Source organism: Eulemur rufifrons, chromosome 28 (genome assembly GCF_041146395.1).
Source record: "Eulemur rufifrons isolate Redbay chromosome 28, OSU_ERuf_1, whole genome shotgun sequence".
Classification (NCBI taxonomy): Eukaryota; Metazoa; Chordata; class Mammalia; order Primates; family Lemuridae; genus Eulemur; species Eulemur rufifrons.
The window spans coordinates 67286507-67306550 of NC_091010.1; the positions used below are offsets into that span (position 1 = coordinate 67286507).

General features: G+C 41.6%; 1 protein-coding gene across 1 annotated transcript in view; it reads left to right on the plus strand.

Annotated features, from left to right (window-relative positions):
- The window catches only part of DOCK1 (dedicator of cytokinesis 1), a 470019-nt gene that overhangs the window by 255601 nt on the left and 194374 nt on the right, over nt 1–20044 (plus strand). The window lies entirely within an intron of this gene.

The following is a 20044-nucleotide window of genomic DNA, read 5'->3' on the forward strand; positions in this document are numbered from 1 at the left end:
CCTGTGGCCCATCTTGAATTCAGATTTCTCTGCCTATTTGATGTGGTTACCTTGTTCCATCCCATCAGCACGACCCCTGTATTAGGATGTCTCAGGCCATCTGAGCATTATGCCCTGAAGTTTTAGTAGAAGGTAAAATTTATTGAGGATGTATTTTGTTTGCTGGTGCAAAATGAAGAAATTCATTTTAATGGTCTTTTTTTTCCCCCACTCCCAGTGGAGTAAATATTGTCACATGAAATTGAAGATGATCCTTCCAAGTCCCTTAAAATAAAACTTGTGATTCATTCACACCATGAAAATAGTAAAGAGCCAACATCTTCACCTGCAGGTTATTGGCTCTTTCCTTTTTGGTCCCTGGGTGTTAATGAACTTTTTCGCTTCTGGAGCTTTCTCTGCTTCTGACTCCAGTATGGGCGAAGGAATGCAGCTTCTATCCCCCTAGTTCATGCCCTGGGTCTCAGCCCTGGGAACTCCATCTCTGTTGCTGTGGGCAAATCGCAAGCGTTCAATTTGATACTTTAGACAACCTCTAATAAAATATTAGGGTAAACAGATTAAAAGTGAACTTCCCTCGCAGAGCCTCGTGTTTGGTAACTACCGCCTCCCCGTGGTGCAAGCTGATGGAGGGAGATGCCTGTGGCATAAATTACCATGTGGTTTTCCGAAGAAACGTTTCCCTTTCCTGCATTAGACGTGCCTACAGTTCCTTGTTGAATTTTTTTCTTTTTCAATGGAAATATTTATTTTGCTAGTACTTGGAGGACATTTTAAAACATTGCTGAAGTGGAATCAGCTTAAGTTGCGATGCACATGACAAGTGTTGAAACGTGGGTGATGTTTGGCATGAAATTTAAATAAGTTCTATTAAAGCAGAAATGTCTATATACCATGTAAAATGCAAAGTCTACCATAGAATTCCCTATTCTTTATTTCTTGACAAGCGTGCATAATTTCTATGCTTGAATGCAGAGCAGGATCAGGTATTTCCGAGTTATCATCTAGGGATATAACCCACTTGAAACAAACTCCTTACCTGTGATTTGCCAACAAGTCAACTGACAGGTTTCACTTCACCAAATGTTCATTTTTATTAACGCCACCTTCAAATAACCACTGTTCCTCATGAACTTGGAGAGAAGAACATCTATTATACTAAGCGTTCTCTACCATATTTTCTTATACATACTCGTGTATGAATTTACATATATACTATCAATTTACAAGATTATTTTTCATGGATTTCTGTACATGTTCCATGAGTAAGATAGTCTTGACATGGTTTGGGCTATCAGAGCAGAACATGGGTGCTCTAAGTTCACTGAAGTCCCCCTCAACCTCCTTGGTGGCATTTATTCAGAAGAAAACAGAGATAAATAAGTAAAGAAGTTGATGTATTTCCCCAAGAGGCAGACACGATCCTTGGTGCTTTACACATTCTCTTATTTTCATCCTTTTGGTAACATTATGAACTATGACATATTAACAGTCTATGAAAACTGGAGGGCTGATTGTATAGCGGTTAGGATTGTACATCTTTGCCTGCACCACTTTTCAAAACATCGCTACATCAGAACTTGTTAAGGTGCTGTTTTTTAGTACATCTAAGTACTTAATAATAGGTCTTGTCCAATTTGAATGAGTTTATTCCTGTTTTTACCATACAACAATCTGCTTCATCTAATATGAATAGACGTATTGGCTTATTAAATATTTCTCTTCTAATGCATTTCAATCTCTTCTGGGTAAATGAGAAGTCTTGGCATTTCAGGTCCTATTGTCAGTGATGTGTGGGCAGATTTGGGGTGTGTTACCTTCTCCACTAACTGTTACTACAGGCTGTGCCTTTGTGGGGAAAAAGAAAAACACGACCTTCCCTCTTTCTCTAGTCTTAATTGAACTAACTCAGTTCATACTAACCAGTTCTTCTTGCTGCTCATGGTGTAGACCTCTATGAGAATTAGCGCCTTAATCCTCCTGCATCTCTGTGAAACTAGGTACTGTTGTCAGCACCATTTGTCAGGTGAGGAAAGCAGCACACAGAGGTCAACACGCGTGACTGAGTCAGTCAGGAATCTTACACAGAAAGTTCTACCAAGAAGTTGTAGGTGATTAGGAATTGTTTCCAGAAATAAGATAAACAGTTCAGCTCTTACTGAGGCAAAACATAGATGGATTTTGGCCTTAACTTGTACCTGGATGTGGCAGTAACACTTCTGGAAGACTTGGAACACTGTTCCTTTTTTCCTAGGAAAACAGAACAGCATTCGTTCTTGTGCATGTTGAGAACATGGATGAGTCTCCCATTTGGGGATTGCCTTAATAGGCAACTGACTTTGTTCCCTATGTATTGACTAAAAAAACAGTTTATAGCAGGTGTTGCAAACTTTTTCTTCAAGAATTACATTATAAATGTTTTAGATTCTGCAGAGCATAACATTGTAACATTCTAGAAGTCATGAACACCCACCTTTGCTGCTGAAGCAGGAAGCAGCTATAGACAATATACAGACAGATGACCCATTGCTGAGTTCCAATAGAACTTTCTAAACCAGGAGGAGGGCAGATTTGGTCCATAGGCTATCGTTTCCCGACTCCTATTTTATAGCATTAGTTGTGTGGCAGACTTTGATAACATATGCAGAACCAAATTTTAAGAATGAATTAAAGCGTTCGGTTCATCACAAGTGAATGCAGTGTTTTTCCCTTCCACTTCTCACGGACACTGGATTCTAGGCTAACTCTGCTTCATCTGGGATTTGGGCAGAGTCAGAGCATATATTCTATCAAAGATTACTTCTTATAAGGAGTACGGTGAAGGAGCGATTCATCTGTTAGTATTTGAGTAACAAACAGTAATTCCATGCCTAAAGATTCACATTCTTGGAAAACAATAACAATCACAAACAACTGGAAATAGCAACATCTTTGTCACTGTGAACCTGAAGAATTTTGCTTTCCCAGTTATAGGAATATTCTAGGTATTGGAACCAAAATGCAGTAATTGCTTCGAAGGGACAGTTGTATACGTTCAGTTCCTTTCCCCTTCCATGATCCCCCTGAGAGAACCCTGGACAAGACAGTACTGGACAGTCAATATTGGATTTTCATCTCCGGCTGATTTATGCAACCAAATGGAATATCTTTGCTGTAGGCTTTTAATACTGGAACTGTTATGATGACTGATAAGATTTTTTTTTTTGATGATTTCCAAACAATCGAGATAATTAAGTTCCTGTAATTGTTCTTTGTAAACCATGTGAAAAATGATTAAGTATTGGCTTAATATGAATTTTTTCACTGAAATAAGAATCAATAATCAGATATCCTTATTAATGTTATTTTAAATGCCTCAGATTTGAATATTATCAAGGAGCCTATTAAAAGCCGGTGTCGGCCGGGCGCGGTGGCTCACGCCTGTAATCCTAGCACTCTGGGAGGCCGAGGTGGGCGGATCGTTTGAGCTCAGGAGTTCGAGACCAGCCTGAGCAAGAGTGAGACCCCACCTCTACCAAAAATAGAAAGAAATTATATGGACAGCTAAAAATATATATAGAAAAAATTAGCCGGGCATGGTGGCGCATGCCTGTAGTCCCAGCTACTCGGGAGGCTGAGACAGGAGGATCGCTTAAGCCCAGGAGTTTGAGGTTGCTGTGAGCTAGGCTGACGCCACGGCACTCACTCTAGCCTGGGCAACAGAGTGAGACTCTGTCTCAAAAAAAAAAAAAAAAAAAAGCCGGTGTCATTTTTTTAAAAACATGCCAAAAAGGTGACATAGTGATCATTGAATTCATCAAACCTCATTGTGTGTTTTCACACTGCTTTAAAATTTGTCAGTACTTTATCACCTGTGAATATTTCATGGTATTCCCTAAAGACACGAGATAAACTTTTAATTTAATTTTATGCAGCAATATCTTTGTGTTGTCTATCATTAAGACTATGGAGCTCCTTTATTGCTTAAAATTAGTTCACTGTACATAGTGCTATAACTTACCCATTGGTAGTTAACACAGACTCTCTTCGGTGGTGGCTTTTTGTTTACCTAACAATGAGAAGCTTAACCTACATTGCATTTTTCTCAAGTGTGTTTAACTGAAGGAAGCATATTTGAATTTCTCTTCTCACTGAATAACCCTTGGAAGCACTGAAATTCCTTTGACTATCCAGAGGCAATTCTTTGACTTTTTACTTTACTTCAACCCACAACGGGTGGCAGCTTTGAGAACCAGTTTCATATTCTTTATACTGAGATTTCCCTTGATGAGTCTGAATGTTTAACTCAAAGAAGTTAGGAGAAGATTGAGCTTGCCTTTGGGGTTTAAGAGAGAAAATGCAAGTGTGTGTGTGCGTGTTTTAGGGCCTACTTTGGATTCTCCTAGGAGAAAGCAGAATTTGAGGTTTTCCTGTGTGGGAAAATATCATTCAAGATTGGAGATTGAAAAAAGGAGCCAGAACCAAATGAAGGTGCGTGGAGAGCAGAGGCGGGGGGCCTGCGTGTCCTGGGACCCCGGGGTGGATTGCAGGACGTGCATAGACATGGGGGTGAGGGTTGATCTCAACCCACTGTCAGAACTAAAAATACAATGCGTCGTGTCCCTTGACGTGGATGCCCACAGGTAGCCATCAACCCATCCTTTCTGCTCTCCTTGGATAGAGCAGCCTTTCATTCTAAAATGATGAATTTAAAAAATAGACAAGTAGTAAAAGTGCAAGAAAATGATTCATACCAGTAGGTGCTCCATCAAATGTGATGTAAAAAGAAACATGTCCCACAATTAGGTGTTACACACAGAATTTATGGGAAGAACTTCAGAGTGTCCCAAGGATTGCAAAGACAATTAATTGTCAGCGTACGTGCTCACTTCTGCCTGTCGGCACCCACTCCCAGGTATGCGGAACCTCTGAGCAGAGAAATTCCACCGAGAGCCTGCTCAATAAATCTCGTTTTAATTTTAGTTCGTCTTAGTAGGGCTGCAAGGGTTTGCAGCTCTGTTCTGTACAGCTTCCCAATGACATGGAGTCTTGGGTTAAGGAAATGCAAAGGTTGGCTTTTGCGCCGCTGTGTAAATCATCAGCCTGTCTGTCACTAGGATACCTTACGATGCTGTGGCAGACTTTTGTGGTTTTGTTCCCACCCCCCGCATCAGGGAAAAAGAAAAGATTTCTCCCAGTTTCTTGGTTCCCTCACAGTGAGAATGAAATTTTTTTATGAAGTCTTAAATTTGGTGGTTATTGCCCCATTACCTATGGAAACCACAGTAAAGACCTCATTCTGCCGCCGTCAACGCGAGCCGCGGGCGTCCCGGGTGCTCATCCCAGGGACAACAGCCCCTGCTTGTCTCTGCCAACGACTCCCGCTGAAGCCGTGGAGAGCCAAGGAGGTGGCATGTGGCATTAGAAGGGCTGTAAAGGGACCAGCGCCTGAGAATGCTCGTGAAGGATATAGGACTGTGTGCATCTGAACAACAGTACAGGCAGAAGGGGCTTTCTGTGATGTCAGGGAAATAACTGTCAGGCTGAGCCCAGGAAACCGGGCTTGCTGTGTATCTACCAGGAGCAAGTCAGGGCTGTTTCTTTGTCCCACCTTAGTTCTCCTGCCTGTCTCTAAGTCCTGCCGCCTGGGTGGGCAGCCCAGCGACTCTGTGGGGGGCGGGGGGAGGGGCGGCAGAGCTCTTTGCTGTCCCCCTGCTGGCTGGTGGAGTTTGGAGCACAATGGCCTCTGCTCTCTCTCCCCCCATACCTCTTTTTGGTTTCCTTCCCCAAGGATTCCTCAGTCTCATGAGGTTTAAGGCCCAATGCAAATTCTCTCCCTCTGCTGTGTTGTTCTAGGTGTTACTAAATTTCTTTAAAGGAGCAAAGTAGAAGCTCAGAATATTCCTGTGGCTGATTTCTGAATGTGACATGTGGCTTAATGACTTAAGTGTATTACAGTTAGCTGCTCTTGTGGTAGGATCTATTTTATTGCATTTTATTTTACTTTATTATTTTAGTTACTTTACTTAGAACACTTCACATGAGATCCAGCCTTTTAACAGAGTTTTAAATGTACGTCCATTACAGTATTGTTAACTCTAGGCATGATGACGGACAGCAGATCTCTAGAATTTACACATCTTGCATAAGTGAAACCTCATACCTGCGTAGAGGGTTCTTTCTGCAGCTGTAGCGGGGCTGCTGAGCCCGGCACACTAACTGCAGGAAAGGCATCTAAGGAAAGCCAAGTGCAACTTGGTAGACAAATGGGGTTTCTGTGTCTCATCTGTCAGGCGGACGTTTCTCTCAGTGTACTCAGCAGGCGAACGGTCTTGGGTTCCAGGTTGATGCTATCGGACATCATACGAGGAGCGACACTTCTTTAACGATGCTCCTAATACTCCTCTGAGGATGTTCCTGAGACTTATGTACTGACCTGAGCAAAGCCGCCACCTGTGTCTCCCATTTTTTGTGTTTACAGATATTGCCACCCCCTATTTGTGAATTTGGGGTTTTGAGATATGATCTGAGAAAGGCCTGGTGCTTCTCAGAGGAAATCTACCTGTCTGTGTGCTTTTTGTTATTGTCATATTTGCTGCTGACATTTCATAGCTTTTATTATTGAATTGTGAAGACGTTGATTTTTTTCATCGTAGAAATTATCTTTTAGATAATTGGTCAAATAAGAAAAATTCAGACACCATAATTTTTCTAAACATACTTAAAGTAATGTATGTACTGGGTGAAAAGTAAAGACGTCATAGCAGGAGATCCAGCTGTGCTGTCCAGGCCACCCTGGATGGGAGCCCCGAATCCTCCCGAATGTGTGCTGAGATGCAAGCAGGTGCCTGTATACACCTGCCCTTTCCTGGCTGCTGCCCTTGGACTTCTTTATGTCTAAGGGAATCTTGCAGATCACTTGCTGCATGCACTAAAGCACTGCAGAATGGGCCAATATCCCAGAGTTTCAAAGTAATGTCATTCAAAAAGATTTAAACCTGCAAATAAATTTACTTTTGAGAATACAATTTGTTTTTCTCTTTGAAGGATTTGATGTTTTAGGGAATAAACATATGCCACAAAATTATTCAATCATCCATCAAAAGTGGGTGTCTAGTTTTGGTGATGTGTCTTCTCTCAATGACTCTAAAGATGACATCCTAAAGGAAGTAGAGGTGTTTACCCCCCTCTCGCTGATTTCTCAGAGTTGTCTATGAAGTGAGCTTTAATTACGTGCCTGCTTGGGTAAGGTATAAAATTATTTCAAGAATCATTTTGGTCTTTGTTCTCATGTAAAAAAAAAATGTGTTTTGAAGCAAACTTAAATTACTTAGGCCACCATGTGACAACACTGGCTGCATTTCAAGAAAAGTGAGACTTTATTTTTACACGTTATTTTGTACTTACATATGCTTGAAGGAATATGCGAGCGTGTGATACAGTCCACACAGCATCTGAAAATGTGTTTCCATTACACGGTAAAGAGCCTCTAATATCTTGAGCCTCCGCTGCAGCAGGCAGGTGCCAGCTGTGAAGGCTGGCACTTCTCACTTCCAGACACCTCGCTTCCTTTTCCCTCGCTCCCTTTTATGCGTCCCAGTCACTTGCCCGAGTTCAGCCTCTCCCTGTCAGGATTCCTCAATGCCCAGTAATTCAGAAGCTCTCATTTCATTTAGGAGTGTTTTGCATATATGTGCAGACTTTTTTTTCTCTCAACGAAGGATGAATTTGCCAAATCCATAATTACGCCCTCCCATGATGGAGGCTTCTCTGTTAAGGTCTTGCAAAGTACTTTCTTAGTTAGTTGATTTGTTTTGTCAACACTTTTTCATTGCCAACCTCCACACCCCCCCAAAAAAGGATAGAGAGTATCACTTCTGCTTCAGTGTTGATTTCCTACGTCTCACTTCTATGATGATTTCTTGCTTCTTAAATTCACCTTTGGAGAAGTGTTTCTATTTTTTACAAAACTCCCTATTTAAAAAATTTCTGACAACAATGCAGGCCTTTTGCAATGAGTGGAGCAATACAATAATAGAATGCATACAGTCAAAACTGATCACTGCTCTCCCCCTCCCCCCTTTTCTATTATGCCCTTCAGGTCACTAAGCAACAGCGACAGCTCAAGGTGTATCTTTACATACCTTTCTTCTTGTTCATGTGTACTCCTGCAAGCTTTTACATCCATGCATATTTCTTTTACATGTATTCAAGAAGCTCCGAATATTGTTGGGAGAGGAAGAGAGAGAGGAGGGAGTTATTTTGTTTGATTTTAAGACACTTCTTGGAAGTTAAGTGTTTTGGGCAGCATTGCAAGCAACAAGTAGCATCCTATATATCGAGAGAACAAGATGGATTGTTTTTCTTCTTATTCAGTGCAATCAATGATATGTTCTAATGCTTTGGAAAGATTGTATACCTAGAGTGTTCCCAAGAAAGATCTGACTTATTCTTCATAGAGTACTTTTGTATACTTCTGAGCTAGGATAGAATTTATATGATTTGGAATCTCATTTTGGGGTGCTTTTAAACTATTTCTTGGAATGGTGATAAGTTCCACTTAAGGGGATGGGTCACATAAGATTGGGTAATACCAAGTGGAACAAAATGAAAACTGTGTCCTTGCAGCAGTGTTTTCAGAAACTTTAATACGTTAATGTACACTGTGAACTTGTAGAAGAGGAGTTAGTGCTTAGTGTTGCAGTGTTTTGCTAACTTTCCTTTCCGGGGACCTGTTTAATTATTGATAAATTTTTTGTTAAGCATGCTGTGGCTGTGTTCCAGGGAATACACTTTGGGAATGGCTGTGTACTGCATGAGAACCCACGAGCTCTCGCTCTGGAAGTTTCTGCCTTGTTCCAACTGATGAGTAGTGTTCGTCCACATCATTTCTTTCTTGTTTTTCATTTTTAAATCAAAATAGATCATGCATGCAAGAGAATGGGTATGATAGGTATGTACAGTTTGACAGATGGTAAAATGGGCCCGTGTGTTGCCTCCAGCTCCTGTCCCTGAGAGGCTCCCCACAGCCCAGGGACACGCTTCTTCCTCCTTCTGATGTGGTCTTTCTCCAGATTTGGGGATAATTAACCCTTCATTCTTTTCACTTTTATCACATACTTACATACCCCAGAACAAGGTTTTAAGTTTTTTCTGCTTTTGCCCTTTATGTAAACAGACTCAAACTATCTATCTATATTTTTTTCTGTTATGCACTTTTTACTGTCAACCTTGTGGTTTGCCATCTACCCATGTTTATGGGTGCAGTGTGGTCCATTCATTTTCTCTACAGTATAATATTCCAGTTGTCGGGATAAATCACAGCAGACTTATCCCCTCTTCGGGGATGGGGATCTGGGTGGCGCTGTCACCATCATCCATCTAACCATGTGCAGGTGACAGTGTCTCCTCCAGGCAAATGCCGACCTTGGGCCAGGAGAACCCCCTGGGGTTTCTTAGGCTTCAAAGGTCTGTTCTGCACAGTAACGTGGACTCGGCCACCATGATTCCTTCTCAGATGACTCCTTCTTCTCTTTTCCTAGAATTATATTTATGGTATTGTATTTTTAAATGTATGCCTGCAGTTTCTATGTGATGGGAACATATTGGGGAAAATGTCAGTATCCAGCCTGGTAACCCTGTCCTCTGTACCCCAGGATCAGAGCACACACGCAGGGTCAGGGTGCCCTCGTTTTGTCATTGTGTGTGCTTTCCCTTTGGGTACTTTGACCCCTGCACCAGTTTGACCCCGGGCCCCTCTACTTCTCATTTTGCTGGTTGCCTCAAGCAGACTCCTCCCACCATCCCCCTTGCTGTCAGCCACACTCCACGTATGAGGACTGCTGTTGTATTAATAACAGTGTTTTACCATTTCCCTGTGAGCTCTGGTAGCCATCCCTGTCTTCCTTCCTGGCCTTGTCTTCCTTCCCCTGCCTGGTGGTCCACAGGCCTCGTTATTCCTACAGAGTGCCTGGAGGGCTGGGGAAGACCCCACGGGTGCTGTGGGTGGTATCGTCCACCCCGATGCTGCTGCAGGAAGGAGGAACTGTGTGGCGTGGCCCTGAGCGCTCAAGCTTCGAGCTCACTGGGAAAGCCAGTTTGTCTAACCAAGATAATTTAGAGCAGAAGCCGCAGCCGAATTCTGTGCCCTGTTTATCTTGGGTTCCTGCTAGCAGGTACGAATAGTGATAGATTATGAACAAAAAGCTCTGCCTTGTTTATTTAGACGCTGAAATAGACAGGATGGCTTTGATAATGCTTTTTGACTGATGGCACTTTTTGTAACCAAATCCCATTCAAAGGCTTAAAATATGCTTCCCCAAGGTTGATTTCAAGATAAATTAAACTGATCTAAAGAAAAGAAGAGGAAGAAAAACCCTACCTACATTTGGGATAAGGTATAGACACTTTCAAAATAGTCTCAACCTGACTTTACTATAGCAAAAACAAACCAAAAAAAAAAAAAAAAAAAACTCCAGAAAACAGCAAAAACACCAAAATAATCCATGCAGTGAGAGTCAGATTTCCTGTTTATTACCTGGTACTTTCAGCCAAAAGGAACTGCACCACTTCTATTCAAGTGTGGCTCTGAATATTCATTTGTGTTTGTGTTACTGAATTATCCAACTGCTCCTTTCCATCTGAAATGTAAACTCATGGAGCTATTGCTCTCCAATAAATTATCTCTGCTCTGACAGGAGGGTTTTTTCATTGAGGGTAATAGAATCCCTGATCTCTGGGAGTTAGGGAAGGGGCTCACTGTAGAATTCATGAGGGAAATCATTTTCTAGAAGGTACGTAGTCTGCCCTATCCTTGGGCTGCATTTGGGAAAACAAAAACCAAAAACTTCCCTTTGAAGTCACTTGTGAGCTACTTGAGACCAATTTGTGAAAGTATTATTCGTTATATGGACTTTTAAGTACGCAAGTCTAGAAGTAGCTATCTGTGAGCTTTTCCACCCATCTTCACACAGAAGTCATAGTTTGGTAGAAAAAGAACAAACAAGCCCTTGAAAGCAATCTGCATGTGCACTGCATGTCTGCAGAAGCGCCGTCAGCTGTTCACAGGGAGGACCTCTCCTGCTTAGTCAGGGGGTTGAGCTCTTTCAGAGGGAGCGTGCCCTGGAAGGTGCCGCCCTGGACATATTGTTGATGATTTTGTGTTGTAACCTCTGGATGGGAAACCTCGCCTTCCCATCTACTGGAAAATGAAGAAGATAAACCCTTTCTCCTATATGGGCAAAAGCCTGCTGTTGATAAAGTCACAATTCCTCCAATTCTGTGATAACGCACCCATTTCAACTGCTCAGACTTTGGCTGTCCAGGAGACATAGGCATATCTAAAAGTGCCCTCCACCCCAAGTTTCAAAAGCATTGCCTTTGCTCATGATGTTTCAAAGTGGGTGAAGTTCTGAAGCATCAAAAAAGCCAACTTGCTAATTTAATAAGAGTCAGCCTGAGTAGAAAGTAGTTTCACAACAGGTGTGACTTCATGTTTTCTCTCCAGTGTGGGCACGTGCCCTGTGCAGTGCAGAGGGCGTGTCGGAACTGGCATCATTTCCGTTTGGTTGAAACCTCGGTCTCTGCATCCTGCCTTGAAATCCAGGCAGAACTCTTGCTTTTTAGAACTTTGCACATATCTGTTATCACGCGACAAGTCCCTGCTGTTGCTCTGCTTTAGTAAGTGGCACCACAGGATGCAGGTGTTTGCAGAATAGGAATTTTTTCCCTGTTGTTTTTAGTATCCAACTGTTTCCCCTCTATGCTGCCTTGCAGGTGACACAACTGTCCACTATGAGCTCCTTGCCCATAGGCCATGCGTTGTAAACACGTTTCCTCAAGCCATCAAATGTGAGGGGCCTCGGTTGCCTTTTCCTTCACTGTCATTCAGAAAGCCTGTTTTTGTGCACCCTTTAAACATTCTCTGAATTGGAGATAGAAATGTGTCCTCTCTTTTTCAAAACCAGCCCTCACTGTGCCTTGGACGCATGGCCTCACCCTTTTGGGACTTGCCACATTCATCGTGCCCTTGTCCTCTTGTGTCTCCCACCTCTGCATCTCCTCCTTGATCTTGCTCCATGCGAAGAATGTTCCTCGCCCCAGAAACACCGGGGGCCATGTTTGGCCTTCGTGTCCGGCTCTGCACTCTGTCCTTTCCTGCTCTGGTCACCGGATGGCTCCTCCTAGAAAATGTCCAACAGTTGCCTCCACTTCTAATCCCCCTTCTGCCTCCTTCACTGTCACCTGTCACCTCCAGAAGCTATTCTGTCCTGGTAACCTCGTTCGATGCCCTTAGGGCAGCCCTCATTTTTCTCCATCCCATTACCATGGGGCACCTCTTCCTTCTTTCCAATGGGCAGGAAGAAATGACACGTTCAAGTAGAACTCCACATCGGACATTTCTGAAACAACACTGGAGGGTGCAAACCATCACCCTAAATTTATAGATGAGGAAATTGATACTTCGATTAAGTAATCTGCCTAATGTTAGATTGTAAAGGAAAGAACAGGACTCCTGCTACCAAGCCATGTGTTTTTAAAAATGCGCCGTGATCTCTATTTATTTGCATATTTCCATTATCCCTTTGAGCGTTTGTGCTCATGGCCTTTTAGTGGCATTTCTTCGTCTCCCTGCCTCCATGGTGTTGTTGCTCCCTTAATATTTTTCTTTCAGTTCTTCTTCTTTCCTTTCCTTCTCTCCTTGAGTGAATCTTGACCTTCTATGCAAACGTCTGTGTTCTGCATCTGCGTTTCCCATCATCTGCTAGACATCTTCACTGGCATTTTGCGGGGGTTCATTGGGGTTCACATCTAATATCGCCTGACAGGAATTTTTCTCCATGTTATTGCTTTATTTTCTTAACACCTGCATTTAATTATAAATTTTATCAGTCAAAAGGGTGCTCCTTATTTTTCTTCACTTTTTTATAACTATGCAATATTCAGGCGTTTTCCAGGGATAAGTAATGCTGAATGGAACATCTTTCTTCCTAAAACATTTCTCTATTTCGGTTTCTTTCTTCCTTGGATTGACTCCCACAAGCAGTGTTCAGCGTTGCTGACTCAAAGGCAGTTTAAAAGGTTGCTCACACGTGCCAGCTTGGGAGACTGGCTGAGTAAAAGCAGAAAAGCAAATTTAAAGTGAAGTTTAAAAGCTAAAAATGAAATGCTATCTAGAAACCATAAAATAAAATAAATGACGATTTATGTATAAAGTTCATCATGTTTGTTAGCATGTTGCCTTGATTTTAAGCCATTCATGGATTTCAGTAATGGTCTTAAGTTGAATGTCTACAAGTAGGTTTTATTTCCATCATTTTCCTCCTGGTAATATTCCATGTTCCTTTCTGTCAACTGGTGAGGTGCCTACTGCCACAGCACACACCCAGAATGGTTTATACTACAGCAAGGTTTTACTGGTAATAGGATTCTGGTTCGTTAATTTCTTAAATGTTCTTCCCTGCTGCTAGAAGGCTTTTGGCCTTCAGAACAATGTGTTCACAACTGTAGTCAGACGGAGGCATTTATAGAAGCCTTCTGTTGTCAGACTGAAGAGCTCTCCCAGGAATGACTCGAGTCAGGTGGGAATTGGAGCAGGTTTTTAAAGTAGTAATGCTGTGTACTCTCTAGGAGGGAAAACCTCACCCCGACACAACAGTGGCCTCCCAGTGGTTGGTGGCATCTGTCACATTTCCGTGTTTGTGTCTGTAAGAGGGCAGGGTTGGGATCTTAGGTGTAGAGTTCATCCTGCAGCTCTGATCTGCTCAACTCCAAAGACAGTTGCACACCAGCCTTCGTTTTTGCCCTTCCCTCCAGCTGTTGGCTGTACTGGAGGAGAGATAGAAAGGGGGTAGTTAGAGGAGATGCATGTTCACCCGTTCGTCTGCCATGGTTTTTAAGTGCTCACCATGTGCCGAGATTCCCAGTGCCAAGCCTTCGGTGCTGCACCCAGTAGCTCTGTTCCCTGTCCTCGTGGCGGCAATATTACAGCAGAGGGAAGAGGGGAGGGGAGAGAAGGGCGTGGGCAGGAGAAGAAGGCTCCCTCAATGGCCATGCACTCTGTGGCCAGCAGCTAGAACCAGGGCCTGTGCTGATGGGACACCTGCTAACACCCTCCGCTTTCACTTTAGCCTGAGTTTGTCCTTGATTTCCTGCTTTAACAAATGAAAACTGGTTTTTTAATTGGATTCTGCACATTACTTCTGTGAAACTGCATAACGTTAAGCGGTTTAAGTAGTTTCACACTGGCTTTTATTTCATTAGTGAGACTGTGTATGGATTATAATTCTCATAAACTGATAATATGCTAATTTGCTGGAAAGCAAAGTGACAAGAAACCTATTGTGTGTATTGGCAGTCTGGTGAGGGTGCTGTGTTTTGCCAGGAGACTCTGAGCTCTGAAGAATTTTTCATCCTTCTCTAAAAGCATAGCAAAAATATCTTTAAAATATTTCTAGTTATTAAATTTGAAGTTCACTTAGCAGTTCCTTATCTGCTTGGAGAATCACATGGAAATAATGGCAACGTCCTGTTTCAGATATATAATGCTAACATGCTGGCGAGCTGATCATGCTCAAAAATGCCTTTGCATCTTGAAGAATAAAGTTTTCTTGTATGCCAGTAACATTTATCTTAGGACAAAATGCCACGTAGAAAATATCTTTATGAAATATAAAAATTGTGGAATATAATTAGTCTCTTTAGGAGAATCCTTATTAAAATATCTGAATAGGGATTTCCGTCATAGAAATATAACTATAATTTGACTTAACATGCAGTAGTAGACTGAGACTGCACAATTGAAAATATTGTTGTGTCTAAATGGAACCTGCTAATTTTCTTTTTATATCAGTAATATTAGAGCCAGGGAACTTTGGTTCAAAATAGAATCATCAAGTCCTAACAGTTTGAACCGCAAGGAACCTTTTTATTTTTTGGTTGGAGGTGGTGATGGGGGAATCTTTTTTAAATGACAAAAACTGATGACTTGCTGGACTTTCTGGCCAAAGTTAAGACTTGGACAGAAGTCTTCTGCCTCCCATTATGTCCAGTATTCTCCCTGCCACACCAGTGATTGTCGAACTCTTCTCACCTTAGCAGCCAAGACTATTCCTTTGTCAGTGACCCCCTATAATTTGTGCTAAGACAAAGCAGTGTTCTTTCAAAGTTCGCGCCACCGTGTGCACTCTACAAGGTTGGTGCCATATCGAAATTCAGTGTCTTTTACCTTTTCCCCCTACTTTCTGTTGTCATTTCCCATCAAAGTGCAGCCAGTATGAAGGTCCTTCTTATTTCCTTTATGCTACTATAATAAAATGCCTGAGGCTGGTAATTTATAAAGAACAGAAATTTATTTCTCACAGTTTTGGTGGCTGGGAAGCCCAAAATCAAGCTGCCGGCAGATTGATTATTTGGTAAGGGCTGCTGTCTGTTTCCAAGAGGACGTTTCTTTATTTTTTATTTCAGCATATCATGGGGGTACAAATGTTTAGGTTACGTATATTGCCCTTGCCCCACCCGAGTCAGACCTTCAAGTATGTGCATCCCCCAGATGGTGCGCATCATACTCATTATGTCTCATTGCTGCATCCTCTGGGGGGCGGGAAAGCTGTGTCTTCACATGGCAAAGGGCAAAGGCAAGCAGGTCAAAGGCTGTGGGAAGCCTGTTTTACAAGGGCCTTAAACCCATTCACGAGGGTGGAGCCCTCATGGCCTACGCACCTCTTCAAGGCCCCGCCTCTTACCACTGTGGCACTGGCAGCACCTGGATAGTGGAGGGGACGCATTCAGATCATTGCAATATCTAACTTCTAGGATATTGTTTATTTAATTCTTCAGATTAACTAATTGGGTCTGCTGATTCGTTCTGAGGTTATCCATTTAGGTAAAAGTAGAACAGAAGGGTAAAGAAGAGGCCATTAGTTAGTTCATCTTTGTTGAACGAGACTTCCTGAAAATATTCTGCAAGTCCCAACAAATGTGAACATGCAGTTTCAGCATCTGTTCAGAGCAGCAGTGTGGAAGGAAAGGTTTTGGTTAAGCATACTGCTGTTTCAGGGTGACTCACGTAGCTTTTTACCACTTACTCGTATCTCATCTTGGCCTACTTGCTTAACTCTTGGCAATTTTGTCCACGTGGACCTTCTAGGTCATGTCAGGACTTTTTTTTTCTTTATTTAAAAATTGTAGTTATGGTAAAATGTACATCACACAAAATTTAATAAGCCATTTTTAAATGCATATTTAGTGGTAATAAGTATATTCACATTTTTATGGAGCTAATCTCCAAAACTCTTTTCAGCTTGCAAGACTGAAACCCTATGCCCATTCACAACAACTCTCCTCTTCTCCCCTCCCGTTGGCCTCTCCGGAAGCACCATTCTACTCTCTGTCTCTGAGTGTTTGACTACTCTAGGTTATTGGGCTGATTTTGACAGCATTTCTTGAAATGGAATCCCCTTCCCAATGCACTTGTTGGCAGTGCCAGCTCTGACCTCGTCCCTGGAGCCGTCCCTTACACTCTGCCCACCCGTCCTGCTCCTTGACACCCACCACGGCCACAGCCTCCATCTGCAGCAGGTGCAGGGTGGCTCTTCCATTTACGTTCATTCAGGCAGCGCTGTCCGTTGTTCACAGGGTCGTCTTCGTTGCAGATTGAGATTCTCAAGTTTTGAGGCTGCATCTTCACATTTCTGCATCCATATCCCTTCACAGAGTCTTTGGCACAGAGTACGTGTTCAAAATAAATGCTGAGAGCACGAGGGGAAAACTACAGAATCAAGTTCGAAGATTTCATGTGATTAAACATTCGTTCCTTCCACTTATGTGTCCTGCTGGGCTAAGACTCTTTGCCAGGAAAGAGTGTGGAAAAGCTAAGAAAGGGACACTAGGGGGCTCCTAGACAGGGGTGGGGAACCTTCTCATGTTGGAAGGCTGCATTAATTCAGCTGTAATCAAATAAGGCCACATTCAAGAAACTTCAATTAGATACACTTAAAAATGTCCATTCCTTTGTAAAAATTAGGTATTGTGTACTTAATAATTTCAAAAAATGAAAACTATTTGTTAATTTTCAAGTTAATTAACCTTTTAATGACTTTATTTTGTCTGCTTTTTGTTGAAAAACATTTGAATATTTGGTTGCAGCGTGGAGGTCTGCAGCATGCTCAGGGCAGCGACTGGTAGGCCTCAGAAGACACCAAACCGGCTGGCACCCTGGTGTTGGACTTCCAGTGTCAGAACTGACAAAACTAGTCTTTGTCGTATAAGCCTTACAGTGTGTGGTGTGTTATCATGACTCCCTAGCAAACGGATATCAGGATCCCGTATCAAGGTCTTGGTGCTCATATGTGCCAAGGTAAAGTAAAAGGCATGTGAGCATCATGTTTTTGCCTCTCCAGGTTAAAGCACAGTTGTGTTTTGACTCAAGGTCTGACCACACCAGCTCGGAGCAGTCTGTGTGTCTGTGTGGCCACCGTCCCTTTCAGTTTCCCTGCGGCATTTGGCTACTTTCATGCTTTGATTTGCTGCTCCAGGGCCCCTAGTAAGCCATGTAAATAGTTGAAAATGTGGCTGTCCACAAAGAGTGTCAACACTCAAGGTCAAATGTCCTTTGCTTTGAGGTGACGTTGCGAGCAGAGCTCACCAAGACATCATAGGGGAAGTGGTGTCCTGGTGAGGACTGAGTCAGAATGTGGCTTGAAATGGTCTCTGTGCGGAACCTGCAAATTATGGCTTATCTGTCCTTTGCTAGGTTTTCTTCAGTTATTTCCTTAATTTGGTGTAGGGCTATTTCAGTTAAAAAAAATATGAAGGTTAAACATTTGGGCCAATATTCTGCATCCTTTGATGCTCAGATTCTCTGTTCTGAACAGCCGTAGAGCCATTAGCCTCACTCAGAGCAGAGTGAGATGATGTCCAATGTGCAGACTTGCCGCGTAACGAAGTAATATTATGGTGAGGGTGTTTGACAGAGACTCTTTAACTTAATGGGATTCTATCAGGGAGATGCAGTTTTAATGGCACCGTTCATTGCTTTTTGTCCTTGCAGTCTTTAGACTTGGATGCGGGGAAGAAGAGTGGCTGCATCTGAGCTTCCAAGAGCAGCACAGGGGGTTACAGATGTTAAATTTTATACATGCTGAAATTTCAAGCATTTATTTTTAATCAGGATTTGCACTTTCCAAAGGCATGTTAAAAAGTAATTGTGTGATTAGCTTACTAAATCACCTTTTCTGTATCAGTCTGTGTGCATCCTGAAAAATACCCCCCACATCACTGCCTGTCAGCAGCTCCCACAATATCCTCACAGGAACCACAGAAGTATTTAGTATACCCACAAATACTAGGCTTGTTAAATTTAAATATCTCTTTTCAGACATTAGTTTCTTTATTGTATGGATGTTTTTAAAAAACTACTTAACTCAGTGTGTGTCAAATTGCCATCTTAGCATTCTTCCATAGAAATTGCTTTTTTTCCCTTGACATTTCATTTCCCCTATATTTTAAAATATTAACTTTATAGTTTAGATTCCTAAAAGTTGCAAAAGTGTTATAGCCTGTTCCCATGTACCCGTCATTCATTTCTTCCATTGTTAACATCTTAGATTACTATGGTACGTTGGTCGCAACTAAGAAATCAACACTGAAAACCTTTTTGAGTTTAAAAAATGTTTATTTAGTTTTAGTGATCTGTGAAAAATTTGAAACAACACAAATTAGCAACTTTCAATGATACTTTTGGAAGAAAACTATAGGAATGTATACAAAAGCAAATTAACTATTGTGTGTTTATCATTTAGAAAGTTAAAAATCAATTAGTGCTATCAAATTATCTGTTAGTGCTTTTTAACTTAATAGCGTATTATTTAACTTAGGATTTTCTTGAGCTTAATAATTCCATTTTGCTAATGTATCCTCAATTTGTACTTATTTAGTAGAATATTAATATTATGGGTTGAGCATCCCTACTTTGAACATCTGAAATCTGAAATGCTCCAAAATTTGAAACTTTTTGAGCACTGACATGATGCTCAAAGAAAATGCTCACTGGAACATTTCGAATTTCCGATGATGGATGCTGAACCGGTAAGTATAACGCAAATATTCCAAAATCTGAAAAAATTCAAAATCTGAAATACTTCTGGTCCCAAGCATTTCGGATAAGAGGTACTTAACCTGCATTCTTCTTCACCAAGACACAAACAGAGAACACAGAACATCGGACAAAGAGCACTTTGGGAGCTCCTTTGGGAGTGACATTTGTCTATATAAAGAAGTGGCATTTCTTTTTAAGAAGTGCCATTTTTAATGATATTGGTCCACTCTCCTCAGCACCCTTTTTTGAGCATATCACCATCTCCTTGTATATGGAGAGGGACCCAGGAAATCTTAGCTAACAGTGAGAATCCAGGTGGAGCCTCGTGACTTGTCTCACCAGGCAGGGAAACGAAAAAGTGAAGAGATGCCGACCTGTGCTGTTGGGTGAGAAGTGAGTTAATGTAGCCATTTCTGCTATGTTAACTCTGGTGTTTGATTTTTGCTGTTTAGCCCATCAAAGTTAGTTAGAGACTCACAGCAAAAAAAAAAAAAAAGAAAAAAAGAAAAGATATTGATATTTTCTTGGGTTTGTGTTTATAACCATGTTTTGAGCTTACGTAGACATCCTCCTTCTTAAAATTCATTTATTCACTTTTTGTCCATGGGAAATCAATTTTTTTCATGAATCATCAGTTACTTAATAAGAAATAATTGTGCTTATTTATATCCAGAGACAACTTTGGACCATGTTATTTAAGAAGGAGAATGACTATTTAGGAATACTAATGTTGATATGTATATCTCTATTTTATCTATGTATTTTAATTATAGCATAAATTATTTAAGTGGAAATTTGAAGTAGGAGTTTTGCAGGAAGGGCAAGGAAGAGTTCATGCAATAAAAATTATCTTAGACTCAAAATGGTAGAATGGTCAAGTATGTTTTAATGGATCTGAATGTGTTATTTGGGCTATTAAAATAGAAACAATTATGCTTAATCATTGAACCAGGAACAGATATGAGAAAAATC